Source organism: Falco rusticolus, chromosome 4, assembly GCF_015220075.1.
Source record: "Falco rusticolus isolate bFalRus1 chromosome 4, bFalRus1.pri, whole genome shotgun sequence".
NCBI lineage: Eukaryota > Metazoa > Chordata > Aves > Falconiformes > Falconidae > Falco > Falco rusticolus.
Genome location: NC_051190.1, coordinates 30483415 through 30499880, shown reverse-complemented (window position 1 = coordinate 30499880; position 16466 = coordinate 30483415). Strand labels below are relative to the sequence as shown.

Sequence of the window (16466 nt, the reverse complement as noted above, 5' to 3'; positions counted from 1 at the left end):
GCCACCCAGACCCATGCACAGTTGATTTAAAACCAGCCACGTCCCCCAACCCTGATAGTGTCACCAGCCCCCCAAGCTCTGCTGTAGCACCATCTTCCTCTCACTGCTGCTGAGCATTCTCTTCTGCCTCTACACCTCATGAAGATTCACGTGGGAGGTTTTACTTCTCCAGAGATAAGCTTACTTTACCAAATATTTTAAGTTAGTGAACAAGAGAGCCTGAACCCTTGTTTTTTATTGTGTATGACCCTTACTGCTGATCCGTGCTTCTGTCAGGGATGGGTTTTGCTAGGGCACTACCACAGCGTAGTGAGCATCACCACGATCAGCCAACCTTTGTTTTAGAGATTACCAACTTGTTCCTGCGTCCCTGACACAGGGTTGGAAGTGGGAAACTGCTCTTACTGTGTGTGGGTCACTGTGCTGCACTGCCAGTCCCTGTCTGGGCAGCTGCTGCTAGTCCTGATCACTCTCATCTCTGAAACAGCCATGTGAGAGTAGAGTGCAATGGGCACCCTCAAAGAACAAGTACTTAGAGGCAGAAGACGGATTAAAATCAGGTTTTTTATATATTACTTCCTACAAGTAAGCTCTTAAGTGCTCAGTCTCTAAGCTCTTGGGAAAGAACAGTAGCTGGAAAAATACAGGGACACTGAAGAGCAACAGGGAAGTGGAGTAAGAGTGATTTGGCTGTTAGTGCTAAAAATTTAAACACAATTTTTACTTATTTTCAAACAAGCAAACTATTTTCCAATTCTCTCTCAGGAAATGGGAATATGCAGACTGAGAGTGGACCCAAGGCTGCTTAAAATGTGATCTACAGTCCGGCTGCTGTGGCATGCTGCAAGGGATTTGCAACGCTTAGTCTTAGCTGGTCTCTCTCAAACACGCACAGCCCTTTGAGCAGCTGTGACAAGCATCCCAACCACCACGGCAGAAAAGGAGTTAGCGTGTGGGAGAGAAGCTGGAGTAACGGGATGGAGGTAGTTCCCTTGCAAAGCACAAGTGACGAGAGCCGAGGCCCCTCCATTGGACCACGCTGTTGCTAGACATCAGCAGATCCCTCCTGGGATGAGCAAGAAAATCAGTGTGAGGTAAGGGAAGATATTCCAGGCTCAATTTAAACACCTCTATCCATTGCAGTCACATCTACCAGAACCACCTGAAATCTCCATTTATCACCTGCCTATTTTAAAACCAATCAATACCACTGCAGGACAGCAACTTTCTGTGCAAGTAGAAAACAAGATGGCCTAGAGCCCTTGGAAATTCTCCCTGTTCCCTACCAGCTTGATACCAACTCTGCTACTGTGTCTGCATCACGCACAGCCAGTGCTGTAACCCAGCCCTCAGCAATGCAGCAGCGGCAACTACTTTGCTTCCAGCAGCTCAACAAGCCTCGAGCCGTGAGTAGAGAAAGAGCCCCCTCTGCTTGCTTCTCCACAGCTGTGAAAAGTGTGTGTACGGAGTCTAAGTGTTTAATGAAAGTACTCCTTTAGCGAAGGAGTATGTGGGACGCAGGAGCTATTAGCTACTTTATAAACCCAGGAGCGTGTGTGTGTTGGGAGAGGAGTTTTGAAGGAGAGAACAAGTACCTGAGAAATAGAAAAAGGTGCAAGCTGCAGACACACACAGTGCTCCAGCCGTAACTGGCTCCAAGTAATTCAGAGTGGCCAGGTGGCTAAAAGCTAGACAGAACAAGGGACTAAGAGTGTGCCACACTGCACGAGCACACGCAGCAAAGCACGATCCAACTGTCCAAACAAGAGTTTTTAAGTGTTTGGCAAGAAAAGCTGGGAAGGAAGCTAACTAACCAAGCAGAATCACCAAGAGAGGGATGGAGGGTGGCCAAAGTCCAACAGTGGAAGGAAAAAGATGAGGAACAACTTCTGTGCCCCCTTGACCCCACCAGTTTTTTTCAGATGTGTAATTCCCATGGCAGACGACACGATGGTTCAGGTGTCAGAGCCCATCTGAATCTTGTCACTGCAACAGCCTATACTGATGTTACCTCCAGAGGAGATGCACCCGCTGGGACTTAAATATCCTGGCACAGAAAGGTTTTAAAATAATTCTGTCCTTTCCTTTATTCAGTACTCTTGCTAGTGACATACACATTAAAAATAGCTGAGGAACCACGTATGCTTCTAAGACAAACCGCAAGCCTTTGCATTAAGTTTTACTGACCTCATATGTAAATCAGCCTGTAAAGACTGGTAGCCCATTATATACTATTCAATTACTACAGCAGGCATCCATCCTGTGCCTTTCACAGTGATCTGCAGCCTGTAACAGGTTCATAAACAGCTCAGAAAGACAACTGCTGTAGATTTCACTTAACTCCTTATCTATCTGCTTTAAACGGATTAAATGACTATGTCATTAAAATGCTTGAAGTAAGCCTTTGATCATAAACTTCTCATCATTTCACAGTTATTGAATCTGATACCTAATGAATCTTATTCTGCCATATTTCTCTGTCTTCTGTTACCAGCCTTGTTCCCCATTAGTCTTGGCTCCTCAGTCCTGATGTGACTGCTTGGTATGCCCAGCCACCACCTCCTTACAGACCTCAATCCGATCCGCTGATTGCCCAGCCCAGAGGAACGGATGAAGTGCAGGAATTTCATCTGAGGTGGGGTCAGGAGAGAGAAAATAATCCACAAAATATAAGAAACACTCTTTACATATTCACTGCACAGCTGCGTGACTGCAATTTCTTTCTGAGGGCCCTTTCTGAGAGGGACCCGAGGGCCCCTGCACACTGCGCACCCAAGCAGAGAGGGGGAATTTGGGGGTGCACTCTCCCACTCTTTAAAGAAAAAGTGAGTTTTATTTACATACTAAAGCGGTGAGAGGAAGAAAAGCACTGCTGATGTCAAGGGGCCTTCTGCCACAAAGCACCATCAGATTTTATCGGCTGTAATGCTGGATGTGCCTGACCTCTGCAGCATGCCAAGGCGGGGGAAAAGCAAGGGAGGGGGAAAAAAAAGGCAGGGGAGAAACTTGTGCTACCGTGGGTGCCTCAACATAGCAGACAACAGCCAACAGCCAATGTCTAAGCCCAGCAAGGGGAAAGCCACTGCAGATCCTGGAAAATATCACAAGCCTAGTCAGAAGCAACCAGTGAAAACAGAAGGAGATAAAATGTTAAATGACCTGGTCCGTGAGCAAGTGGAGATGCTAGTAGTTAAGAAGAACATAGGTTCACCAGTCTGCAACAACTGGTAGAGATGGGAGATCATGTCGGTTTCACTGAGGTCATTTTGCATTCTTTTGCTCCAAACTCCATCAGGCTACAAACCCAGTGATTAAACATGGCACTTAATGTAGCTTCTTGCACCAGTTCACTCTGGGCAAATCAAAGGGACTTACCAGGGCCCTGCACAGGAGTGCTGGCAGGGGGAGCCTCCAAGCGTTAGTGGAAAGATAATGAACAGGCAGGGGGGGTTGATGCATTAGACATTCATAAAGTCTCATAAAGAAGAGAATGTCAGTATTGGGTCTCCTGAGTACTTTTATTTTCTCCTTGAGAAGTTGACAACCATTTTCTGAAACTCTTCAGAGATACTTTTTTTTTTTTTTTTTTTTTTTTGGGGGGGGGGGGGCGGGGCAGGAAGTCCATTTTCATCAGGCACAACAGGAAGAGTAGACTTCAGAAGTTCATGTCTGGCTATTGTTCAAAACAAAGTAGAAGGACTTCATGGTGAGAGTGGCTTTTGTCCTTCAGTAATCCGGAGACACAAAAAGGAAAACAAGAAGGTTCTTCCAGCAGCCATAGGAGAGGAAAAGTATCGTGCGACGTTACATGAGAACCAAACGCCTGTTTCAGTTGTGAACTCTATTAAAGCCACATGAAAGTGTTAAACCGAATGCTGAAAACCCACACATTTGATATGGAAGAGGCCTATTATGTCAACTTGCACAGTCCTTGCCAATGCAGCATACTGACTAATGTTAATCATTCTGTGTTCTAATTACCTTACCATTATAGCAATTTCCCTGATGATCATCCCTCTTTTTCCCCCTCCCCCCCCTTTTTGCTGTTGTTCAGTGTTTTTCAACGATGCAGGCTGTATGGCTTGGACCACCTCTTTGCCACCCGAATGTTTCCAAAGAATTTACCAAAGGGTGTGTTATTATCTCTCTCCGTCATTCCCTTGGCTTACCAGGACATACTTTGTACTTTTAAACAAAACAATGTGAAAGAGGAGGACACTGCTTTGCTTCTGTCCCCTCATATGCTATGCACTGACACAGACAGGCTGGGGAAGCCACCCAGATGACCCAGTGCTACCCTCTCCTAGCACCTGGTCCGGCAACACAGAGCGTAGCAGTGTTGACTGCGATGGGACAGCAGGAAACAGCATCCTTTCTACCACCCAGCTGGAGTGAGACTGCCTTAGTAATTGCAATAGAGCAAGATTTAATTTATTTTATACTTTACTCCAAAGAGAATGAGGGGCCAGATTTACCCAGTGGCCTCATTCCTACCCCCAGAGCATGAACTGCTTGCAGATTTCACAGTGAGCAGACAGAAGCAAAGACACAGACAAGTCCCTTGAACCACGGAAGCGATCAGTCCTTTAAGCCTCATCACCCTCCTGTACATATAGTGACATTTTAGTTAGCTTCCCCTATGTCTGACAGACATCCTGGTCATGCAGAGAAACCACCTTTAACTTGCTACCCTCACAAAATTGCTACCTACACCAAACCTAACAAGAAAAGCAATCCAGTCCCCTCTTCTCTCTTGCCCAAGCAATTTAATAACTTGCCAGACAGCGCTAAGAATCCATTAGAGAAGAATATATTCTGCATTTGCTGTGGAAATCTCCTGGTGATCTTATCTGTCTCTCAGTTCAAGCTCAAAGCTCAATTGTTTTTTTCTGCCAGTACAAGGAGACTTCAAGCAGCAGTGAAATCTTTTCAGATGGGGAGAGTCATCTCTTCATACAGAATTTACAAGAATAAGAGATTTGTGGATAAACTGAAATAATAAGAGGAATGGCTATGGGGTAACCAACTGGATTCTGAAGGGTTTTGAGTTAACTGCTCCAAGCAGCAAATTCAACATTATCATGATTAGATTGTCTAAAGAAACAAGTACTTCAGAAACAGCCTTGCCCAGTAACAAGTTTTCAAGCTATCATTGAGTAAATCCATAGAAGGGCATCATCTCTAACTTTCACACATATCTGAAGGACTCAGACTATCTTTTTAATCTCCTGGAAGTGTGCAACATCAGTAAAGAGCATTAAGTTGAACAGATAGCCAAAGAGCCAAGATGGGGGAATGAAAGGGTAGGTTCAGGAGGAATATGCTGATGAATTAACTGATGGGTCTGTTTTACAGTATGTCCAGTATTTTTTTCTCTAGGATGCTTGAAGGAATGGACCACACAAAAATCTTCAGGTGCAGATGCAGATCTGTCTTCTAAGCAGTTAGTGCCAACAGCATCATCATACTCAGAAGGTATCAGAGACCCTGGGAAAGCAGAAAGGCCAAAAAGACACTGTATATTCAATCCCCAAATTACTTGGACCTAGAAGTCTATGTGCCACCTCAGCACAGCCTCTAGGCAGCCCCAGGAAAACCGTTTCACATGTTGTACAGTCACTGTGCCTTCCCCCCATCCCACCCCTCTGACCATGCTTCAGTCGGATTCTGTTGGAACAATCTGGGTCAAGTCTATATATATCAAGTCACGTCTACATATAAATACAATTGCATGCATTCTAATACGTGTCTGCAAACATGTATTTATACAAAAAAATAAATGTGTGTATATAGATTTAAATTCCCTAGTGTTGTCTTCAAATGTTCAGGCTGCTCCACCATAACATTTATCGTTAAGAGCTCACACATAACTCATCATGCTTTTCCTTGCACACTGAACAGATCAACCTATGAGCAAGCCTTGACTCCTAAGAAAATAAACCTTAAGGTCAGCAGCTCCAGCTGTGATAGATCTAGAGGGAGAGTAGTCCCACAGCTGAGCTCCCTTGCAGAGACTGCCCTGCCAACAGCTTTTCACATCCCCCTACTCATAAAAATGAGAAAATTTCTGTAATTACTACTGATTGCAGCCATGGTAGTATTACACAGAGAGAAAGGATGTATCCGCTGGAAGACAACCAAAAATACATGAGAGAATCTCTGTGGAGCTCATCCTTGCTGCACAGCCTTCATGTTACTGGTTTTCCATGTTTTTCATCTCACTAGAGCCAGTAGCACAATGAACCCCCTTTTCAAAAGCGGCATCTTTGTACTGAAAGGTCACAATCTTGACTGAACATCTTATGTTGTATTCAAACATGCACAATAGTTTTCAGGACTTTTTATTTAATTTCAAATGTCCTGCCAGAAATGCAAAGAACAGGCACAGCTTCTGTATTATTTAAGATATGTGGGGTTTAAACGTTGATCAGGGAAAGGACCAGTGTTCCTGATGGAGCTGAACCCCAGGCTTGGGTAAACAAAAATGTGATGGATCCCCTGGGAACTCTCCCACTGGTATTTAACACAACCGGGCTTTGCAGACACCACCACTCCTTTGTACACACAGAACCGCCTCACATGACAAATGATTTAAAAAAAAAAAAAAAAAAGATACAAAAAAGATACAAAGAAGATGCTCTTTCCACAGCCTTTCACTTATCCTGCCATGTTCTCTACCCTCACTGGAAGAGAACAGCCCTTCTACCTGAATTAGTCAGTATCTTCCACTCTACTGTTAGCTGTCTTTCAAATCTAGGTAAGAAAGCTGTCAAAAACAATTACTTTTTTCTGACTTAGCTGGAACTATAGAGTCTTATCAAACAATAGCAAATGGAATTTGAGGCAAATTTGGAAACTTAGACGGGGAAGAGACTGTATCGTGATCTCACTGCATTTGGGGTGTGCTGGCAGAGATGCTCGGACGTCAGGGTGTTACTTCTCCCCACTTACACCTCTGGGTCTCGCCAGGCAGGTCACGAGCTCCAGCCCCCAGCAAGCCTGGGCTGCAGATCGAATTGCTCGATGCTACGTGTTTGACCGACAGAGGCACAGCAAGTTTGCCTTCTACTATTTGATAAAATTCTTCAGGAGAAACCCATTTTCTTTATGTAGATCTCTGCCTCCAGGTGTCAAATAGGTGGTAGGTCAGTCTGGTCAAAGGGGAGGGTTCTGGGGTATGTAAGATAACATCAACATCTCACATGCTTGAATCCCCCTGACAGAGGTCACATAAAGAAAACATGTTTCACTGATGCACACTGGCATCTCCATCAGTGGCTCAGCTCCCAGAATCTCCCATTTTCACACACATATTTTAACATCATTACGACCACTGCCCACTCCTCACTGCGACATGAAACAGGCAGATATTCCTCCTCTCATCACACACACACATAAAAAAAATTGGCTACACTGACAATTACAATCCTTAATCTGGCTAAACAACCTGGTGTTCTGAGTCTTAGAGATGGTGTCAAGTTTTCCACACACCAAACAGCAGAGGAAAAATCCTGCACCATAATCAGAGCCTCCTTATCAGAAGAATAAAGCTGTGGAAGAGTATTACTGAAAACTTTGACTTTACAAAGACCAGTGGCAAAATCCAGACCACAACAGAAGAAGTGGCAAAGACAAGGACAGCATGAAACTGTGAGTGATTACTTTGGTTTAATCAAAAACTTGAAAATAATTGGGTCATGAAACAAAGGCTGAAATGATAACAAGCAATGAAAAGCTAAAAGCCTAACATGGAGAGAGCTGTAACTTACGGACGTGGTATTCATAGAAATTTGAGCAAAAGCACAAAGGTTCAGTAAACAACCTTGTGAGACATTATTTTCCCTATATGGGTCTAAACGACATTTTTGTTTTGCTTCTGTGACATCGCAGCAGAATTCAAAGCAACAGAAGAGTAACAGAAAATGAATTAAAAACAATTGAAAACTAATTTCTGCCATCAAATAACTACAGAGAAAAACCAGAAAACTATAAAGGGAGAGTCACTTTTATCATTTCCTGAAACTTTGCTTTTTCTTTGCTGTGTGATAAATAAGATTAGAGGAGCTTAAAGTGAAGTCTCTTTTTAAAACGGTTGTGTCTGCCTCCTCAGCCTTGGCTTTCACCTACAGGATGATTCTGGGGAATCAGTGAAACGTTCTTCCCGCACAGGAGCCTTCTATAGCTGCTACTTACTACTGCTTCATAGGCTGGCATTGTAAATTGTTGGGTGGGGTATTTGATAAACACAACTCTGTGTCTGAATGTGTAGTTGTAGCTGGAACTACTAATTTTCTAGCATCCTTGCTTGTTTTACCATACAAGAACACTTAACAGTGGTGTCTCTGTCACCATACCTTCCTTTCCTGAAAGCAGTATGCACACACAGAGAACACCCCCAGATTCAGCAGTTTAGGGCCTCCCTGCCATGCAACCAAGCCTTGCATGACTTTTAAATCCTCACCACTCGTTCTGCAATACCTGTTCAGTAAATCAAGTCTTGTTTCAAGCCAGCTTTCTTGTACCGCAGCAGGACTTGAACAATTTCTCGGTGTTTGCCCCCTGCAGAATACATGTACTCTAGAAGCAACCTCCTCCTCAATGTAGCAGCATCCTCATCTGCATTTTGTGCTCATGACTGATTTTTCTACTCTAGCATAGATGCCACCTTTTGAAGTCTGTGTTTCATGCATACTGGTATGGCAACCTGTTCCAGTGGGACATTACCCCTGCCCCATCTCTCTCCCTGCTTGCTCTGAGCTCTCTGTGCTGCTGCTCAGGTATTGATGCTTAGCGCACTGACCTTTCCCTGTTGCAGAGCTGTTCAGGAAATCCAGCGCTCGCCCTTCCTCCCCTTCTGCTCATCTAATGAGCTGTGTGATGCCACACAACTGCTGATATTTTCACGGATAGTGGCAGGAGTACATTAATGAATTTATTATGGATTTTTGTGTTAAATGTATTATGCAAATGTTAATCAGTTTCTGCAGAACTTCGAGAAAGGTGCAGCATGAAATAAACAATATGGCTTTAGCTCTGTCAGTAAAATTTATAGAGCTTCAGGTGTTTAATATTCAATGTGCAAATTCCTTTTAAAAAAAATTTTAAAGGGCACGTTGGTAAAATTTCCCTGCACAAATGTGAATCTATGCACTCCTGGTCCCTGATGTTAACAAACATTAGCAATTCTGTTGCTGTGCGTGTCCTTGTTTTATTCAACATCCACTCTGCACATCACATTTATCAGCGCCACTGAGGCCACGAAACAGCTTCTCCTTGAACCACCTAATGACAAATCTACAACTCTATGACATGTTTATGCTTCTCCTCTCTGCTCCCATAGAATGTTTCTAATTCCTGTTAATTCTAATAACTGCAATGTATTCAGAATTAGCATGTACAATTATTTGCACAGCCCCAGCTAATTCAGTGTCACATAGTCCTCAAGGGTCGGAGCACGAGCATAGCAGCTTCTGCATTCCTCCCATTCTACACTGGTTCTAGGACTTTCTCCAGCACCTAAACCACATGGCACAAGATACACAATGTTTTCTCCCAAATAACCCATATAATCCTTTTAGCACAATTTATAGGTACATTATGTGGTGGATTTGGCGGTGTTATGACTTGATGATCTTAAAAGGTCTTTTCCAGCCTAAATAATTCCATGATTCTATGATCATAGGGGAAGTAATTTTCCCTTGCATCCATTTGGGTAGCACTTTAACATATACCCTTAGCAGTTCACTGTGAACACTAAGAGACACCCACACAGCAAAGCAGTTTGACTAACTCAAGCAACAGTTGAAGTGAAGGTGTAAGAGCAGAGGTTTTCACTCACGCTAACCACCAGAGTACTTGCTCAGTGACTCCACTGTGCTGCTCTAGCCCTGACATGGTACTGCCTGTCCCATACCATCTCCAGTGCTATTGTTACCCACGGCACCAGATTCACCCCGTCCCTGCTGCAATTACAACCAACTTGCTATGTGCATATTCTCCAATGTTCTGTGCAAGCCACACATACCTCTAATCCAGCATAAATGAGTAACCATGGTGTCTAGGTTATATGCTGGCAGTGAGTGGTGGAGGCATTTAGGTCATGGGGAGACTCCTGGAAGTATAAAGGTACCTACGAACACCTTTGCAATGTGGCTAAGAATTAAGAATGCCAATCCCCGAGTGAAATGCCTGTGCTACACTTGAACTGTTGGGTCAATAATTAATAGAAATGGCATAAATTTAACTGAGGCAGCATAGATGTTTATCACGTGCTTTTCGTTGGTGTTTTGAGCAAAACTGTGGCGTGACCTGAGAGTGGTCTCTGCCAATACACATTTGAGCAGACACATGCCTCCTTACACCAGTGAAGACCTGCTGCAGCCTGTGCAATTTAGAAGATAATCTTTACCTGTAAAAGATAAACTTACTGCCAGCAAAATCCAGGAGTCCGTGAAAAGGATCACAAATCGCTCTGTTCTGCATCCACTCTCACACGCTCCCGTGAAACTCAATATGCTGGATGAGTGGGGCAGCACGGTAATGATATGACCTTCTGCAGACCTGGAGCTGCACTTCCCTGCTTAGTTCACCACCTTTTTATTCAGTCTCCTGCTGTATGTTCTCACCTATTCTATCTTCATAATTAAATTCCTCTGAAGCACACACACATTTTTTCCTACACCTTGTCAAAAGCTACACCTGACTTAAGAGATGGAAGCGGTTTGCCCAAACCCATTTAAAGGAGCCTTTCTTTAAAAAAAAAAAAAAAAAAAAGGGTTGAACCTGACCACCTGAGGTTTTCAATGAGGACCAGGCTGTGCCACAGACACGAATGCAGACCACAGCATGCACAGACGAAGGAAAAAAGACAGGAAACTTGTGAAAGGGAAAGCATGGAGATAATCCAGGAAGAAGACATGTGAGCATTTATTTGAGAGGTCAATTAGGGAACCGTGAAAGGTTGGCAATGTCCCTTCAGGTTTTGTAACTGTGTAAATGATTCATTCGTCATTCTTCACTGGTCACATAGTGAACAGTTAGACTATTAAATGACCTCCCTCAACTTTGCCTTGGGCTCCTAACTCCAAGCTAGTTACTGCCTGGATGCCAAAGTCCTAACGACAAACTGAGTCATTAATGCTTAAAGAGGAGAAATGTTCCCTGTCCACCACACAGAGAAACCTGTGCTTGGGGTACAGCTCCCAGATGTTTCATCAGTCCCTCAAAACACAGCACCAGGATAAGAGTGAGACTAGGCCAACCACAAACGTTGGAGAGATAAGGGGAAAAAGAAACATGAGAGCACTCTGGATGCCCCAGCACCCCACACCGAAGGTCCATGGGCATTTGACTCCCAGAGAGCTTAATACAGCAGCCAGCAGCCACCCACAGTCCCTGCAGAGCCTGCCCTGCATCGAGCCTCCTGCTTTGACGGGACCAACCACCTTCAGTCCGTGCTAGCTTAGGCAGGCCAATTAAAATGACCTAAAGTAGACAGATCAGACAAATCTCCAGACACCCACCCTATTTGCACTAACTTTGCCAATTATGTCAGCTACTCTTACTAAAAAAAATGATAATATTTCTGCTTGCAACACTTTTTTATTTCTTATCTTCAAATCATTACAGCTGCAAAACAACTACCACTGAAGTGGACAAGTGGGTTACACTTTAATTTGTGCAAAAAGAATTAGTTTAAATCCTGGAAGAAACTAAGATTTCATTTAACCAGACCGACATCTGAAAACGTAAAATGGTCAATAACAACAGCAAAGTGCGACATTTAGAAAGGAACTACTACACATGCATTAAGGAACACCCCAAAACACATTAATAAAGACATGCCACCATGACAAAACACCCCAAATACTTTGTGGAGTATGTTTTTCTCAGACCGTTCCCTCATGGGCACCATAAAAGGGAGTTCAGTCCCTTCTATTCTGACTGCAAAATTTAGCATAAAAACCTGCTTCTGGCCCGGGAAAGTTTTCTGATGACTGTCCCCATACTATGTAGCTAGTCAACTCCTCCTAAGCCCTTTGGCATAACAGGCAAAAGTCAATTATTTCAACAGGTATGAATAAAATTGTGTTTTTATGAGCGTTGCTGTCATATAACTACCGGCAAAAAGGCCAAACACAACCAGTTACTACTGCGACTACAGGCACTGCACTGAAAGTTGATCAGTTCAGAGTTTGGGCCAAACCATGAACCTTTCACACAGCCAAACTACCCTTGTAGGGTTTCACCAAGTCCCAGAGATCCTCTCCCAGCTTTCTGTGACCCTGTTCAGGCTTCCTTGACTGCCAGCATCCACAGGTGATTCCTTTTACTCAGAAACAAGCAAGAAAATAAAGACTCTTTCCATTTAGTCTCATAAATACACATGCACACGCTCAAAGGGATTAGGCTTCTAGCTTGGCTATGGGACTAGAGGCAATTTTCATGCTCAAACACACCGCAGTGTAAAAAAACATCTCCCTGCCTTTTATCCGTACAGATCCACTTATCTGAACACTAACTGGAGTTTCATTTTACTCACCAACCAGCTGTGAACTAATTATGAGAACTTCTAACTAGTCCTGCTCCCTCTCCAAGCATATGGATCCAATTAAGTCAAACTGCAGCTGATTTTAATCAATCTTCCTTGAAGCAGCCAAACTTGAAGAATCTCTTCTGCTTCAGCTCCAAGAGTAGAGGAGAGCAGGAAAAGCAGGAGAGTAGTATTTGCATAAGGAACACTTCACATCTGCTTGGTTGCCTATAAACACAAGGCTCCTAGCAGTAAGAAATGCTAATGAACACTCCTCACAAGTCTTTCCTCCCACTTTATCCAAAAAGCACTGATTCGATCAGTCTCTTTTGTTCCTGGCAGGAGCTGCACTTTTCCACCAGCAGCTCTGGAAGATAGTCCAGATCATTTCAGATAACTAAACAAACCAAACCTTCCACTGAAATCTCAGCAAGTCTGCCCACCGTAGGCCAAACCTAACAGCACAATTGCTTTCCTGGAAGCCTTTTTTTGCTTCATCAGAAGAAAGAAGGGTAGGGGGGAGGAGATAAAATTGTCTGATTAAACCCAGTCATTTAATGTATTATTTGAATCCCTCCCCTGAGCCACAGTTTTTCTTACAATAATGTCCTGGGTGATGGGGACTACCTCAGCAGGGTGTCATTTCTCTACAGTTCCAACATTTCTTGTGTTTTTGTAATCTGAGGTTTTTATTAGCAGTAAAGACCTGACCAGTGAGTAATATCCATGCTAAAGTCTTTATACAAGTGAAGGAAAATCAATGCAGCCTGCAGCTAGGTGTCAAGAGCCAAAGGGGTTTGGAGGAAGGGGTGTGTGGAGGTGGAAAGCGCCTTCACCCATAATTCAAGCTGTCCCCACACAAGCACAGAATACAAAGAGATGTCAGATGTTATATACACTGCTGTGGACAGCCATTGGTATCTCAGTTTCTTTATTTGCTAATACTGAGCTCAGGGAGCGTGAATCACACACCTAACACAAAAGTACCTTTCCACATGCTTGCTTGCCCTCTGGCCAGTCCATCAGGGTCCTGTAGTTCACAAAGTGGGCCATTGTCGGCAGCAGCCAAAGCAGAAATGAGCAAAAATCATGTGCCAATATGCGGATACAAAAGGATGTGAGAGGAGACAAACATTTTTGAAGCTTTACTCCTTTCCACACATCAATAGTCAAACATTGACATTTTTGATTACCAAATATTAGCCATACCTCCCTAGATTTCATTCACTGCACACAGCTTTGTGAACTCAAGACTTCAGTCCAGAGTGACGCAAAACCTTAATTCTACATCCTGCCTCTTCCTGCTCCTGATCCACAACTTTAATACACGCCTTCCATGTATCTCCCATTCAGTACACACAAATCCAGAAAGTCAGAGGTTTTGTTTTAAAAAAATGAACTGGAGTTAAAGATTTTCAAAAATTTCCCTCATCCTACCCTGTTTAATGTCACTCCTTACTTACTCTCATACCTTTATCTGATGCCATGCTTTTCCCATGTTTGTAATTTCAATCATCTTTCTGTTCAGTAAAATTTTTCTGTGGTTTCTATGTATAAAATTTGTCTTGTTTTTTTCCCCCTTTGTGATAGAGGTGTTACTTTAACCCATCATCTCCCAGTGATTTCTTTCAGATATGAGAACAAATAACATGTCAAACTATAAATATTTCAGTGACCTTATCTGAGCATATAATAATATTTTCAGCATATTTGCTCGGCACTGATAGAAGAGGTAAATTTCTAAGCTTATCCTTAACTTAGTGGGTTCCCACCAAAAGGAACCTTCTTCCAATGCGTGTATAAAAAAAGTCATTCTAAGCCTGACCTGTCAAGATACTTGATTCCCAAAGGTGAATAAAAAAATGAGAAGGCTGATGTTTTCCCCTCTGAGGAGTTCTGAAATCTTGACCGTTGAGGTGGGCACACATTGATCAATACAGACACTTTAGCATTCAGCCTACATATTCCTATATTTATGCTTTCCTCTCTCCTCCTCCTCCTCTTTTGGAGAAGCTGCTTTTGGCATCCAGTCCTCTAAGACACAAGGAAAGTGAGAAGCTAAGGAATGGGAGAGCTACCTCCTTTTAAATAAAGAATTAAGGCCACATGGCAAAGCAGATGTAAGAGCATGATTACCTTAATTCAGCTCACTAACTAGTCCTTTGGGGGACTGGCAGATTTCTCTTTCCCAGACCTGCTAAGCCAAATAACCTTCCTTCTCTTTTGCACACGTACATGTTATCTCATCCTTCCCTTATAGTTTTTACTCTGCTCTATCTGCAGGTCATTCCTGTTCTCCCCACTCCCTTCACAAAGGTCTCACCTGCACAAGTCTGCATTCAAACAGCGAGCACTATCAACAAGATAGGTCACGGGGACCCTGAGGTGAGCTTTCAAAGCCTTTGGGGTGAACAGTACAACTGTTACTGTGTAGTAGCTTTACCACAGTATGAAGGTTCCGTCTTGTTCCTATCACCACACTTCTGTCCTGTGAAAGCTCAGCTACCCAAATGGTAGCTGCTGATGGTCCCCTCTACCGAGGACCAGAAGGCAGACAATTAGCAAGACTACGCTGAAGATTTTGCACCTTCCCTCTTTGAATGTGCAATTTAAAAACCTTGGTGTTTTGGCATCTCAAGAGCAATATGAACAAACAAAGCAGAGCATTTCAAGAGACCACAAGGAAATAGGCAATTTCTCTGGTCAGGCTTTCTTGGAAGGCTAGAAGCCACTGCAAGACATTGACAGATTAAAAATTACCTGAGTGAGTTGCAACCTGTTCTGAAACCAAAGCTGCTATTTTGTTTGTTGGACACCTAAGCATGGAAACACCAGCCCAAAGCTTTCATCTCCTCCTGATGACTGAAACCCAATTAAAGGAGAGATGGGTGACAGGTTTCACACTAAACATGGCTCAGCAGAGATGCTCAGCAGCTCTTAGCTCCCTGCTTTAACAAAACTGTCACTTCCCCTGTCTCTAGGAATTGGTAATAATAAAAAAAAATATTTGATTCACCTCTAACAGGTGTCAAGATAAAAATCAATGGTCTGTCTGAAATCTGGGTAATTTCAAACCTGCCGGTTTTCCACCATAAAGCAATTTACACAAAAATGGAAAAGAAAAAAAAAAAACCCAGAAGAAGAGAGAAAGAAAAATTAAGAGAATGAAATGCTACAATGCCAAATTGTTCAGCATATCAGAGAGAACAGAAGGGAGAGATAACACTGTTTGTAGCAGGATGGGCTTTGATGAAACAAACAGGCTCAGGTTCTTGTTTGCTCCAGCACCTTTCAAACTGGAAACACTATAAAAGCTTGAAACAACTCCCATGCCCCTCCTCTACCCTGGAAAGCTGTTCCCAGAATAACAGCAAGCTGAATAGACAGTCTGCTCAACTCCTGCAGGTGCCCTTGCTCTCCTTCAAGGAGGGTAAGACTTACAGATCTATCCAGAGTGAAGAGCTGAAGACCTGCCATACAGGACAGCCCTACCTCAGAAAAAGGAAAAGCATCCACAGGAGCACAGCAAAAGAAACACCGCCTTTCATCCTTCTGACTCCACACCTTCTGCTTTCCGTGTCTGTGGTATGGACATGCTGCCATGTCATCCTCTCAACAGTACTGGTGCTTCCTGGCTTGGAAAATTACTATCTAGTAAGGCCACAAAGCAGTGGTCTCCATCTCCATTGATGATGGCAGCAGTGGAGTTCTCAGTACAAAGGGAGCTCAAATTTCCTTATCAGCTCCATGCTGTTAAGCCCTGTCTACACTCCCGCTTTGGCACAAATGAATTTGGAGACAGACAACTTGTGATAGTGGAGTTACTTGAAATAAGGTTTAAGAAGAAAAAAGAAGAGGTTCTAGGCAAAGGCATCAAAAAAAGACAACTGTGTTCATGTGACTGCATCCAAGAACGTGGTCACAGACATAGATG

General features: G+C 43.3%; 1 protein-coding gene across 3 annotated transcripts in view; it reads right to left on the bottom strand.

Annotated features, from left to right (window-relative positions):
• MAD1L1 (mitotic arrest deficient 1 like 1) overlaps window positions 1–16466 on the bottom strand; it is a 380463-nt gene that overhangs the window by 147218 nt on the left and 216779 nt on the right. The gene's annotated exons all lie outside the window — the stretch shown is intronic.